The 11,367-nt window shown below is 43.2% G+C and overlaps 1 pseudogene; it reads left to right on the top strand.

Moving 5' to 3' along the window:
• The first annotated feature begins 452 nt into the window (after positions 1-452).
• Positions 453-1,561, top strand: LOC118997001 (keratin, type I cytoskeletal 18-like; annotated as a pseudogene).
• The last annotated feature ends 9,806 nt before the right edge of the window (positions 1,562-11,367 follow it).

The raw sequence follows: 11,367 nt of genomic DNA, 5'->3' as shown, positions 1-11,367 counted from the left end.
TTCAATCTTCTGTCTGTTCTGACTGTGTTTTTCTTTCTAAATCTTTGTTGTCCTTAAATTTGGTGGTGTGAGGAGGTAGCGTATTTCCACCTATGTCTCCATCTTGGTTGGAAGTCCCTCATTGTTTCTTTTTCTTGCAAAATTACCCAAACTCTTAATTTTAAAAAAGTTTTAATTAGAATACATTTTCTTCTCAAAAGGTAATCTTGACTGCTGCTTCAACCTGAGTCTTGGCTTCTTGCCTTCCTCCCTGAATAAACTTCAGCACCCACTCCAGCTTCTCCACTAAACTACTGGACCCTGGGCTCCATGCAGTCGCTCAGCCACCGGGTTGGTTGGCTAGGAATGTGTGCAGTGTCTATGGAGGCACCAGGGGCTCGAGTTCCTGGATCTCCGTGCCCCACTCCACTAGCATGTGGGGTGTCTGGAGATCCAGGGGCCCAGCTGTGGGGATGACTGGGGGCCTGGCAGGCATAGGAGGCACCCAGAGCAAGAAGGAGGCTAGGCAATGTCTAAATGACCACCTGGCCTCCTACCTAGAGAGGGTGAGAAGCATAGAGACTGGAGAGGAAAATCCTGAAACACTTGGAGAAGAAGGAACCCCAGGCTGGAGATTGGGGGCATGATTTCAAGACCATTGAGGACCTGAGGGCTCAGATCTTTGCAAGTTCTATGGACAATGCCCATGTCCTTCTGCAGATTGACAATGTCTGTCTTGCTCCTGATGACTTGAGAGTCAAGTATGAAACAGAGGTGGCCATGTGCCCATCTGTGGAGAGTGAGTGACATCAATGGGCTTTGGAAAGGTCACTGATGACATCAATATCACTTGGCTGCAGCTGGAGACAGAGATTGAGGCTCTCAATGAGGAAATGCTCTTTGTGAAGAACAATAAGGAGGAAGTAAATGATTCACAAAGCCAGATTGCCAACTCTGGGTTGACCATGGAGTTGGATGTCCCCAAATCTCAGGACCTTGGCAAGATCATGGTTGTCATCCAGGCTTAGTTTGATGAGATGGCTCAGAAGAACCCAGAGGAACTAGACAAGTACTGGTACCAGAAGACTGATGAGAGCACCACAGTGGTCACCTCTAAGACCACTGAGATAAGAGCAGCTGAGATGACACTCACAGAGCTAAGACATATGGTGCAGTCCTTGGAGATCGACTTGGATTTGTTGAAAAATCTGAAGACCAGTTTGGAGAATAGCCTGAGGGAGTGGAGACTTGCTGTGCCAGGCAGATGGAACAGCTCAATGGGATCCTGCTGCACCTGGAGTCAGCACTGGCCCAGATGTGGGCAGAGGGACAGTGCCAGGCACAGGAATAGGAGGCTTTGCTGTATGTAAAGATCAGGCTGGAGGCTGAGATTGCCACCTACCACCACCTATTGGAAGAAGGGGAGGACTTAAATCTTGGTGATGCCATGGACAACAGACACTCCATACAATGCACCCAAAAGACCACCACCTGAAGAATTGTGGAGAGCAAAGTGGTGTCTCCAGTCAATGACATCAAAGTTATGAGGTGTCAAAGGCAGCAGAAGTGGGGCACCCCTTAGGGGTATAGGAGGCCAATAAAAATCCAGAGATCATTGAACATTTTTTAAAAAGGTCACCTTGAATAGTATTTCACAAGGATGAATGTATCATGTAGGGAGAGATGGGGACAGTTTGACAATGGATTCCTTCTCTCACTTGGAGTGGTGAAGGGGTGAATGGGGGGTGGGTCATGAGAAGTGTTGCTTCTACAGCTCTGGGAACCCCTGTAGCTGGTCTGTTTTTTTTAAAATGTTGAAAATGTATCATTGCCTTAGTTGTGTATCATTGCAATTAGTATGGTCATCTCGAAGTTTTCTCTACCAGAAGATTCTGGTGAAGGATGCTATTCAGAAGGGAAGGGAAATTTGCATTTTTCTCTATACTTCTCCCCACAAAGCCTCATTTCTGTGTTTGTTCACTTATTAATTCCTAGTCATGTAAGCACCTGTGTTAGAACACAGGGAAGAATAATCCTATTGGAATACAGAAGATGGAGAATCCACTGTCTGGCCTTCAGAAGGTCATGATTTACCACTTCACGTCTACAATAATGTTCTCCAACCCCAACCCAAATCAGGTATTCATCCTGGATAAATTCTGGGTAGTGAGGAGAGGCAGGGGAGGACAAGGAAGTGTCAGATGAGGATCTGACCCATTCTGAAGAATTTCAGATTTTATTGTCTCTGTTTTTCTTCTGACAGTGGTAGAAATAATCTCTTGCTGTGAGTTTTATTTTCTTCTAATAATGTTGGACTGCGTATTTGAACTAGGTGGTCTTTATCTGAGAAGATTTAACTAACACACTTACAAGATAATCAAGCACAGATGTTAATAATCCTCTGTGGTGCGAGGAAGAAATTAGCTTTTACTTTCCAGGTAGATTTACTAAGCCAGTGTCCAGACTTGGGAGTGTCAGATGTGCACCAGTGGAGAGCAACACTGGGGGAATTGTGCAGACAAAGGACATGAACTTGCCCTCGGGAAGGAAGGCCTGCTTCAGATTTGTCTGAAAAATGATTCCAAGTGTGATCTTTGAAGTTCAATTAACCTCTTTGTGGTTCAGCTTCTTGGTTTACTACGGTTGGCAAAAATTTGATCTTCCTTAACTCACTAATAATGTTGTGCTAAATATGAGACAGATTTGAGTTTTCAGAAGACAGTGTAAGAAAAAGGCATATTGCATAAATGTTTTTATTTGCTAATACATTTGTAAATAAATTTGTACATGCAGGCATTTTACATTTGTGGAAATCTGACAGTTTATAAAGGATTTTTGCATGTGTCATCTTATTTAAATGTCCTCAAAGCTTAAAAGGCCAGGTTGTTTTCCTTAAATATAGGAAGTTGAGGCTCAGAAAGGTTCTAGGCCCTGCCCATGGTGCACAGCTAGTTTAATGGCAAGGCAAGTCAGTACCACAGTCCCGGTCTTCTGACTGCTAGTTCCCTGAGTGCTTTTGCTGTGAACCAACTGCATCTTCATTGTTACTGTGACTAATTAGGGGAATATATATGGTATTCATTCATGTACTCATTCACTCATTCGAATGCAAATTAAGCATATACCGTGTGCCAGGCACTAAAGCAAAAACAGCTTTGACACATTTTACAGCTTGCAAAGCTAGTTTTGGTTGTAAACAGGGTGCTAGCTCATTTCCAGCATTTGAAGTTCTTTCTCTGTGACCTTAGGATGCTACATTTGGTCAGGAGTAGATTTAAGCCCACATTCCTTTTCCTCCCCACTGAATTATGTTTGTGGTTTGAATTACTCTGAAATTCCTCACTTGTAATCAAATGAGGTAAGTGGTTCTTGAAAGGGCTATAGGTTGTGGATATGATGGGGTTGGGGGCAGCATAACTGAAGAGAGCAGAGAAAGCAGATCCTTGTCCTGGAAGTAGATTTCTGGGAACGGCTCTCTTTTCTTTTTGCTCCCCAGATGGTGGCAGCAAAAAGTTGTAGAACCCGGCTGTAGGGAAGCTTCTGCTTGGAAAGTGCCTGAGACATGCTGTGGGCTGTTTTGTTTTAAAATCACATTAAAGTCATGTTCTTCCCTTAAGAGCTGAAAGTTAAACACATACCTACCATACAATCAAGTCTTTCTACTCTTAGGTATTTACCCAAGAGAAACATCAGCCCATAGCTGTATCCTAGCTTTACTTGTCATAGCTCAAATGTCTATCAGCAGGTGGTATATCCACACGATGCAGTATTATTTAGCAAAATGGGAGTGAGCTGTTGGTATACAACAACATGGATAAATCTCAAAGTAATTACAGAAAGAGATTACACACTATGTGTTTCATTTATATAAAATTCTAGAAAATGCACCAATCTACAGTGACACGAAAGCAGATTTGTGGTGCCTGAGAGTGGGGTAGGGACCGGATGGCATAGGAAAGGACTGTCACGGGGCAGGAAGAAATCTTTGAGGGTGGCGCCTATGTTTGCTATCTTGTAAACAGAAGTCAAAACCCATCAGATTGTTCACTTAAAATCTGCAGTTTATTGTATGTCAATCATACTGAGAAAAAGCTGTAAAGAATCATATTGAGGTATTTTTCTTTTCCTAAATGTTTCTTGTTTTCTCTGCCATGCCCCTATTTATTATTTGTTTAAATAAACTTTAAAGAAGTTTTAGGTTCACATAAAAATTGAGTGGAAAGTACAGAGAATTTCCAGGTACCTCCCTCACACACAGGCACAGCCTCCCCACTGTCAACATCCCTCAGCAGAGCAGTACTTTTGTTACCGCTGAGAAGCCTACACTGACTCATCATCCTCACCCCAAATCCACAGTTTACACTGCAGTTCACTCTTGTACAATCTATGGTGTTGGGAACTGCTCTGCCCGGTTTCAGGAGTTGTAACTGCCCCCCATGGCTAAGGATGAGTGAGTGACCTCCAGAATGCGAGCCACTAAGGAGACAAAGCTTGTCTCTGGTAGCAACTCTGCCTCTGCTTACTCCCTCTGCCCCCAAAGCATGGTTGATTAGTCAGAGATGGGTACGACTCCTCAGAGGAGGGGCAACCAAAGCCAGACACCATCACTTGGGAGGCCATCATGGAAGGACTTGGGGGGCTGCGACAAAGAGGGAACAATGGACCCTTGCTCCTTGACTATCTGGCATAGGCCGAGTCCCCATGTCCTCTGGGAGAAGCGCTTCCTGAGTCTAATCCACTTAAGCCTGAAAACCTATGATGGGGAGGGGTGCAGCTCCTTGCCTTGCTAGAGCGGTATCCGGGGAGAAATTTGGCATAAGAAAGAGTATGTAAAAATCCTGTGAAACCTGCTTTGCTAAGAGTGTTTTCATTCATATGTTAACGGTCCGAGCAGTAAATGAGTATGTCTCCCAAAGTTTCTGCAAACCCCCTTTCCTGAAAGACACTGACTCAGACTAAGCCCTCAGATTTCTTTGAAATGTTATCTGCTGTTTGATCCTTGCCATCTGTATTCCTGTGTATCACAACCTAATAAAAGCCATTGAGGAAGAGGCTCCTAGCCTTTCTCCTCTGAGAGATTGGCCACCTCTCTTCCCCAAGAAGATCATGTCTTGGTATTGTTACTTTCATCCGTGGTGGATGGGGGAACTTGCTGGCAAAGTCACCCTCACACCATGGGTCTGGACAAATGTGTAATGACATGTATCCACCATTACAGTATCATGCAGAAGAGTTTTACCACCCTAAAAACCCTCTGTGTTCCACTTACTCACCCCTCCTCCCCTTAACCCCTGGCAAGCACTGGTCTTTCTATGCCATAGTTTTATCTTTTCCAGAATGTCATAGATTGGCTTCTTTCACTTACTAATATGCATTTAAGTTTCTTCCATGTTTTATCATGACTTGATCATTCTTTTTTTTTTGGTGTTGAATAATATTCCATAGTGTGGCTGTACCAGTTTATTTGTCCATTCACTCACTGAAGGGAATCTTGGTCATTTTCAGGTTTTGGCAATTATGAAAAAAGCTGGGGTTTTATTTTCAGTCTCAGCTGAGCCTTCTTCAGAAGGCCCTGAACCTTGAACTATTCTGCTTACATTCATCTCTTTGTTTCGTATAAGTCATTGGAAGTCCCTGAAAGGAAGCAGGTACCATGCCAGGATCTAAGGAATAAGTATGGGAGGGAGGTAACTTGGGGTCATTGAAGAAGGGTCAACCTGGGTGGGGGGAGTTAAACAAATGTAGAGTGAAGTATTGTCTCCCGTTAGCTGAGTCATGTCAGAAGGATTCTTAGCTGTGCGGGCCTCAGTACCCTCATTTGTAAAAGGAAGATCCTAATGTCGCCTTTGTGGGTTTGTCAAGAGGACTGAATAAGAAGAATGTGAAGGGTCTGATACACGTCAGGTGCTGGAGTTGCTTCTCTTTCCTCCAACAGACTATGCGGGTTACGTCTGTTTGTCCGAGAGATCTTATGCTTTCCTGGGACTTTTTAGCATGATTAAAGTGGTGGTATTTTGGATGTAGGATGGTGATTTTATGGGTTGGCAAGTGACAGGGTGCATGCTTGCCCTTGAAAAGAGTGGACAGGAGCCTGTGAATCAGAGATCCTGATCATCAGGGAGGCCACCTGCACGGTTGCACCTGCTTCGATGTACTTTTCATGGAGGCGTGTTTTGTGTAAACTACATAAATCTCAAGTGTAAAATTCAATGAATTTTGACAAATGTATATACCCATGTAACCATCCCCCAAATAAAGGCACAGACATTTCCTGAAAATTCCTTCGTGACCACTTCACTTGGGTGTACCCCTCCCTACAGGTAACCATTGCTTTGACTTAGAACTCAATAGATCACTTTTACCTATTTTTTAGACTTGGGTTTATATAAGTGGGATCATAACCGTACACCTTATTCGTTTCCTAGTTGTTTGCTATAACAAATTACCCCAAACTTAACCGAATAAACCATCAGAAATTTATTATTTTACTGGCTGTTGGGGGTGTCCAACAAGAAGTCCAACAAGGTGTTCTCAGCAGTCCAAAGTCAAAGTGTTGGGAGAGCTGGCTTCCCCTCTGCAGTCTGCAGGGGAAAGTCTTTTCCTTGCCTTTTCCCTCTCTAGAGACCACCTAAATTCCTTGGCCACTTCCTCCATCCTCAAAGCCAGCAACAGAACATCTCTGACAATTCCTCCAAGTCACAAGTGCCCCTGATCATCACCAAGAAAGGTTCTCTGCTTTTAAGCACTCACTTAATTCAGAATTATTTCCCTATCTCAACGTCTGTACCCTTTATCACATAAAGGGCCCTTTGCCATGCTATTAAAGAGATCTGAACCGGGACACCTTGGAGGTGCTATTATTCCACCTACCAAGGTACTCTGGCAAGCATCATGTTTCTAAGGTTCATCCATGTTCTTGTGTCAGTAGTGTGCCCGTAGTTTGTCATTACTGTTGCTGAGCAGTATTCTGGTGTATGAACACATCACCATTGTATGTCTAGTCCTCTGTTGATGAGCATTTGGGTTGTTACCAGTGCTGGGCTACTATGAATAAAAATTCATTCTTATGTTAGCTTTTATTTCTTTTGGAAAAATATGCAGGAGAGTCGCTAGATCATGGGATTTGACTGTTTGGGTGTTTATTGGTCATTCACATATCTTCTCTTATGAGGTGTGTGCTCTAGTGTTTTGCCCATCTTTTATTTTTACTAGGTTATTTGTTATTATTATTATTATTATTTTTTAAATGGTCTTTACATGTTCTAAAAGCAAGTCCTTTGTCAGATATATGTATTGCAATGTTTTCTTTCAGCCTACGACTTGCTTTTTTCTTTTCTAAAAACAGTATCTTTGATGAAAAAGTTTTAAATTTTGATGTAGTCTGATTTCTCAAGTTACATCAAAGTTGTAAAAGATATTCTCCTGTGTTTTCTTCTGGAAACTTATAGTTTTAGCTTTTATGTTTAGCTATGATCCATCTTAAATTAATTTTTGTGTAGGGTGTGGTAGGTGTTATGGTAAATATGTTTCTGTATAGATAGCTAGTTATTCCCACTCAGCTGTTGAAAAGACCTTTATTTCCTTATTGAATTGCATTTGCACCTTTCTCATAAATCAATTAATGACATACGTGTATATCTATTTCTGAACTCATTCTGTTATTTGGTCTATTTGCCAATCTTTGGCCAGTATCACATGATTTTAATAATTGTGACTTTATAGAAAAGTCTTGCAATCAGGTAGTATAACTATTCTTTAAGATGATTTTGGTTACTGTAAGTTAATTTTGAGCTTTACATACCGATCTAGGTTGAGTTGTAACACTCCCAAATATGTTGAAATTCTAAACTCTAGTACCTGCAAATGTGACCTTATTTGGAAATAGGATCTTTGAAGATGCAGTTAAGTTAAGGTGAGGTCATACTTACCTTTGGGTGGACCCCAATCTAACATGACTGGTGCCCTACAAGAAAATGAGAAAAGACATAGACAAAGACACATGGGAAAGGCCATGTGAAGATGAAGGCAGACTTCGTCTACAAAGCGATACATGTATAGCCAAAGAATGACAAATACTGGCACTAAACCATGAGAAGCTAGAGAGGGACATGGAGCACATTCTTCCCCATAGCCTTCAGAAAGAACCAACTCTGCCGACATCTTGATTTTGGACTTCTAGCCCCCAGAACTGTGAGAGGGTACATTCACGTTGTTTGAACTACCCAGTTTGTGGCAGCTTGATATGGTCACTGGAATACAACTCAAGCTTACTTAAGCAATAAGAAAAATGACTGTTTTTTAAACTTACAAATCCAGAATTGAAGGGTTCCTGGTGAGATTTGTGTGAGGTATTAGAATTAGGCTCAATTGGAAAGGTCAAAAACTCCTCAAACAGTGGCTTACACAAAATAAACCAAAACAAACATTTTATTTCATTTTATTTTTCTCTCATGTATGTGTTGGTACTCCAGAGTTTTTGGTATGGCATCTCCATGGCACCAGGGACCCAGAATTCTTCTATCTTTTTGCTGCCATCCTCAGTACGTGGCTTCCACCTCACGGTGCGAAATCTAGCTTCATGCCTGCCTTCCATCCACCAGAAAGAAACAAGGGCGTCTGCCCTTCTTCCCTTAAGGATACATTCCAGAAGTCTGCATACAATACCTCTGCACAAAGGGCCAGAATTTAGTCACATGACCACTCCTAACTGCAAGGGAAACTAGGAAATCTTTATTTCAGGGATCCCTGGGCCTACCTGTTTATGGCTAAATAGGAGGGGGAGATCTGATATAGGAAACAATGGAAGTTTCTTTCACAGAGTGGCTTTAGAGAAAGGCAGAGAGTCATAGGTGATTGGCTATAAGTAACTTGAGGGGGAAAAATTCAGGTCTAGAAGTAGATATTTGAGAGCTTATAAATATTAGCTATAATCTTGAGAGGGGATGAGACGGCTCGGCAAGAGTATAGAGAAGAAAAGGTCAATGAGAGATCTGTAGGGAACTTCAGAGTTAATTACACATACAGGGGAGGGATTCAACAGGGTCCTGAGAAGAATGATGAGGTGAGGCTGTTACATGGGTGGGTATTCAGGACAAGTTTTAAGGAAAGAGTGATTAACAGTGCACAGGAGGAACAGATGCCAACTGAACTGGTCTTTAAAAACATAAGAAGCTGTGATTGTCCTGTTTCAAAATCATAAGCTACCTCGTTTTTATTCTCGAACAAGACCTGTGTGACTGAATGAACTTCTAGAACCTGAGATGTGTATAAATCCCAGTGTAAGGATGTTATGGTTGATTTAGGTTCTGGGCTCATGAAGGACCATGAGGGGTTGCCATAGGGGTTACTTATTGACTGGAAAATGGCATAGGGACCCATTTGGGGTGGTGATAAAGTACTACATTTTAATCTGGATGGTAATTACACTGGTAAACATTTATCATACTGTATACTCAATATTTGCATACTTTGTTCTATGTAAGTTATACTTCAAAATGTATCTGAAGCAAAAATAAAAGAATGTTAACATGTTAATTTTCAGTGGTGGCTACACAGAGTGCTATTACCCAATCCTCTGTATCTCCCTGTATATTAAAATTATTATTAGGAAAGAGAGAGAGATAGCAGTAACCAAAGTGCCACCAAAGTGCCACCCATCCTGGAGGTGACACTTTGAGCTGGGGACCCTTGCTCAGCCATCTCCCCAGTGCTTGGGTGGGTTGCCTTACAATTGGGAGCAGATGACAACAACCAACAACCAACCTCTCCTGGTGGAGATGAGGTTGTCTTCATTGTCACTCTCTCAGTAAACTGACATAGCTGCTGAAAACTGGGGCTGTTCTGTGGGCTCTTTTGAAGATCAGCCTGGCCACCTCTCTAGCTGATGGGGACCCGAAACCACCATGCAAGTGCTAGGCTCAGGTACCCACCACCCTGCATCCAGCCCTGTCCAAGGAGGGAGAGCTATGTTTGAAAGTCTGTTCCATGGTCTCAGCTGCCAGACTGGCTACTGCTCTGCTAGCCCAGGCTGTCACCACTGGGTGCCATAGAAACTCAAAGAACATGAAGAAGAGAAAGAGGGAAAAATATATTTTTAAAATATTTTATTTATTTATCTTTAGAGGGGAAAGGAAGGAGAGAGGGAGAGAAATATCAATGTATGGTTGCCTCTCGTGCATCCCCAGCTGGGAACTAACTTGCAACCCACGCACGTGCCCTGACTGGGAATCGAACCATGATCCTTTGGTTCACAGGCCCTCGCTCAATACACTGAGCTACGCGAGCCAGGGCAAGAAAAATATTTCAAAAAGGGAGGTGGGGAAAAGAAGAAAAAAAGAGGCAAAATGAAAGGTGTGCATGCTTATTAACATAAGCATGCCCCCTGGCTGGGTGGCTCAGCTGTTGGAGCATTGTCCTGTATATCAAATGGCTGAAGGTTTGCCCTGGCTGGTGTAGCTCAGTGGATTGAGCAGGGGCCTGTGAAGCAAAGGGTCTCCTGTTGGATTCCCAGTTAGGGCACATGCCTGGGTTGCAGGCCAGGTCCCTAGTAGGGGACACATGAGAGGCAACCACATGATGTTTCTCTCCCACTCTTTCTCCTTCCCTTCCCCTCTCTCTAAAAATAAATAAAAAAAATATTTTTAAAAGGTTGAAGGTTTGATTCCCAGTCGGGGCAGATTCAATCCCTGGTTGGGACACGCAGGAGAGGCAACTGATTGATGTTTCTCTCTCACTAACACCAATGTTTCTCTCTTTCCCTTCCTTTCTAAAATCAATAAACACATCCTCAGGTGAGGATTAAAAAAAGATGCACAGGCATTGCCTTGTTGCTTTAAGGACCTGGGTTATCTGCTTTCTTATGCGGAGCCTCTTCCTCCTGTCTGCTCAGTTATTCACCTTACACTGTGGAAGGGAGGGTGTGGGGAAGCCCAAGGCAGCTCCCAAACCAGGCAAGGGCTGCCTTTCCATCACTACCAAGGCTACTTAACCTCTCCGTGCCTCAGTTTCCTAACCTGTAGAACATATTTTCACCTCTCAGGGTTGCTCTGGGGCTGAAAATGGTCCCTTGATAACCAGGATAAGATGTCTCGCTTCTCCCTGAGGCAAGAGGGCAGCAACCAAGTCCAGGGCGGCAACCAAGGGCGGCAACCAAGGGCGCCCTTCTCCCAGGGCGGCAACCAAGTCCAGTAGAACTTTTAGCGACGATGGCCGTTGAGCACTTAATTTGCGTCTAGTGCGGCTGAGACTGAATGTTTCATTTAATTCTATTTAATTGTTTTATAGTTAAATAACCACCTGTCGCAAGTAGCTACCGCACTGAGCAGCACGACTGGCGCTCCCCCCAACCAAGTCGGCTGGGCAGAGTAGCCCGTTAGTGCGGACTCGGAG

The sequence above is a fragment of the Sturnira hondurensis genome, unplaced genomic scaffold (assembly GCF_014824575.4).
Source record: "Sturnira hondurensis isolate 20B ecotype Veracruz unplaced genomic scaffold, ASM1482457v3 Scaffold0001074, whole genome shotgun sequence".
NCBI classification, from domain to species: domain Eukaryota; kingdom Metazoa; phylum Chordata; class Mammalia; order Chiroptera; family Phyllostomidae; genus Sturnira; species Sturnira hondurensis.
This window is presented reverse-complemented; position numbering and strand designations above follow the sequence as displayed.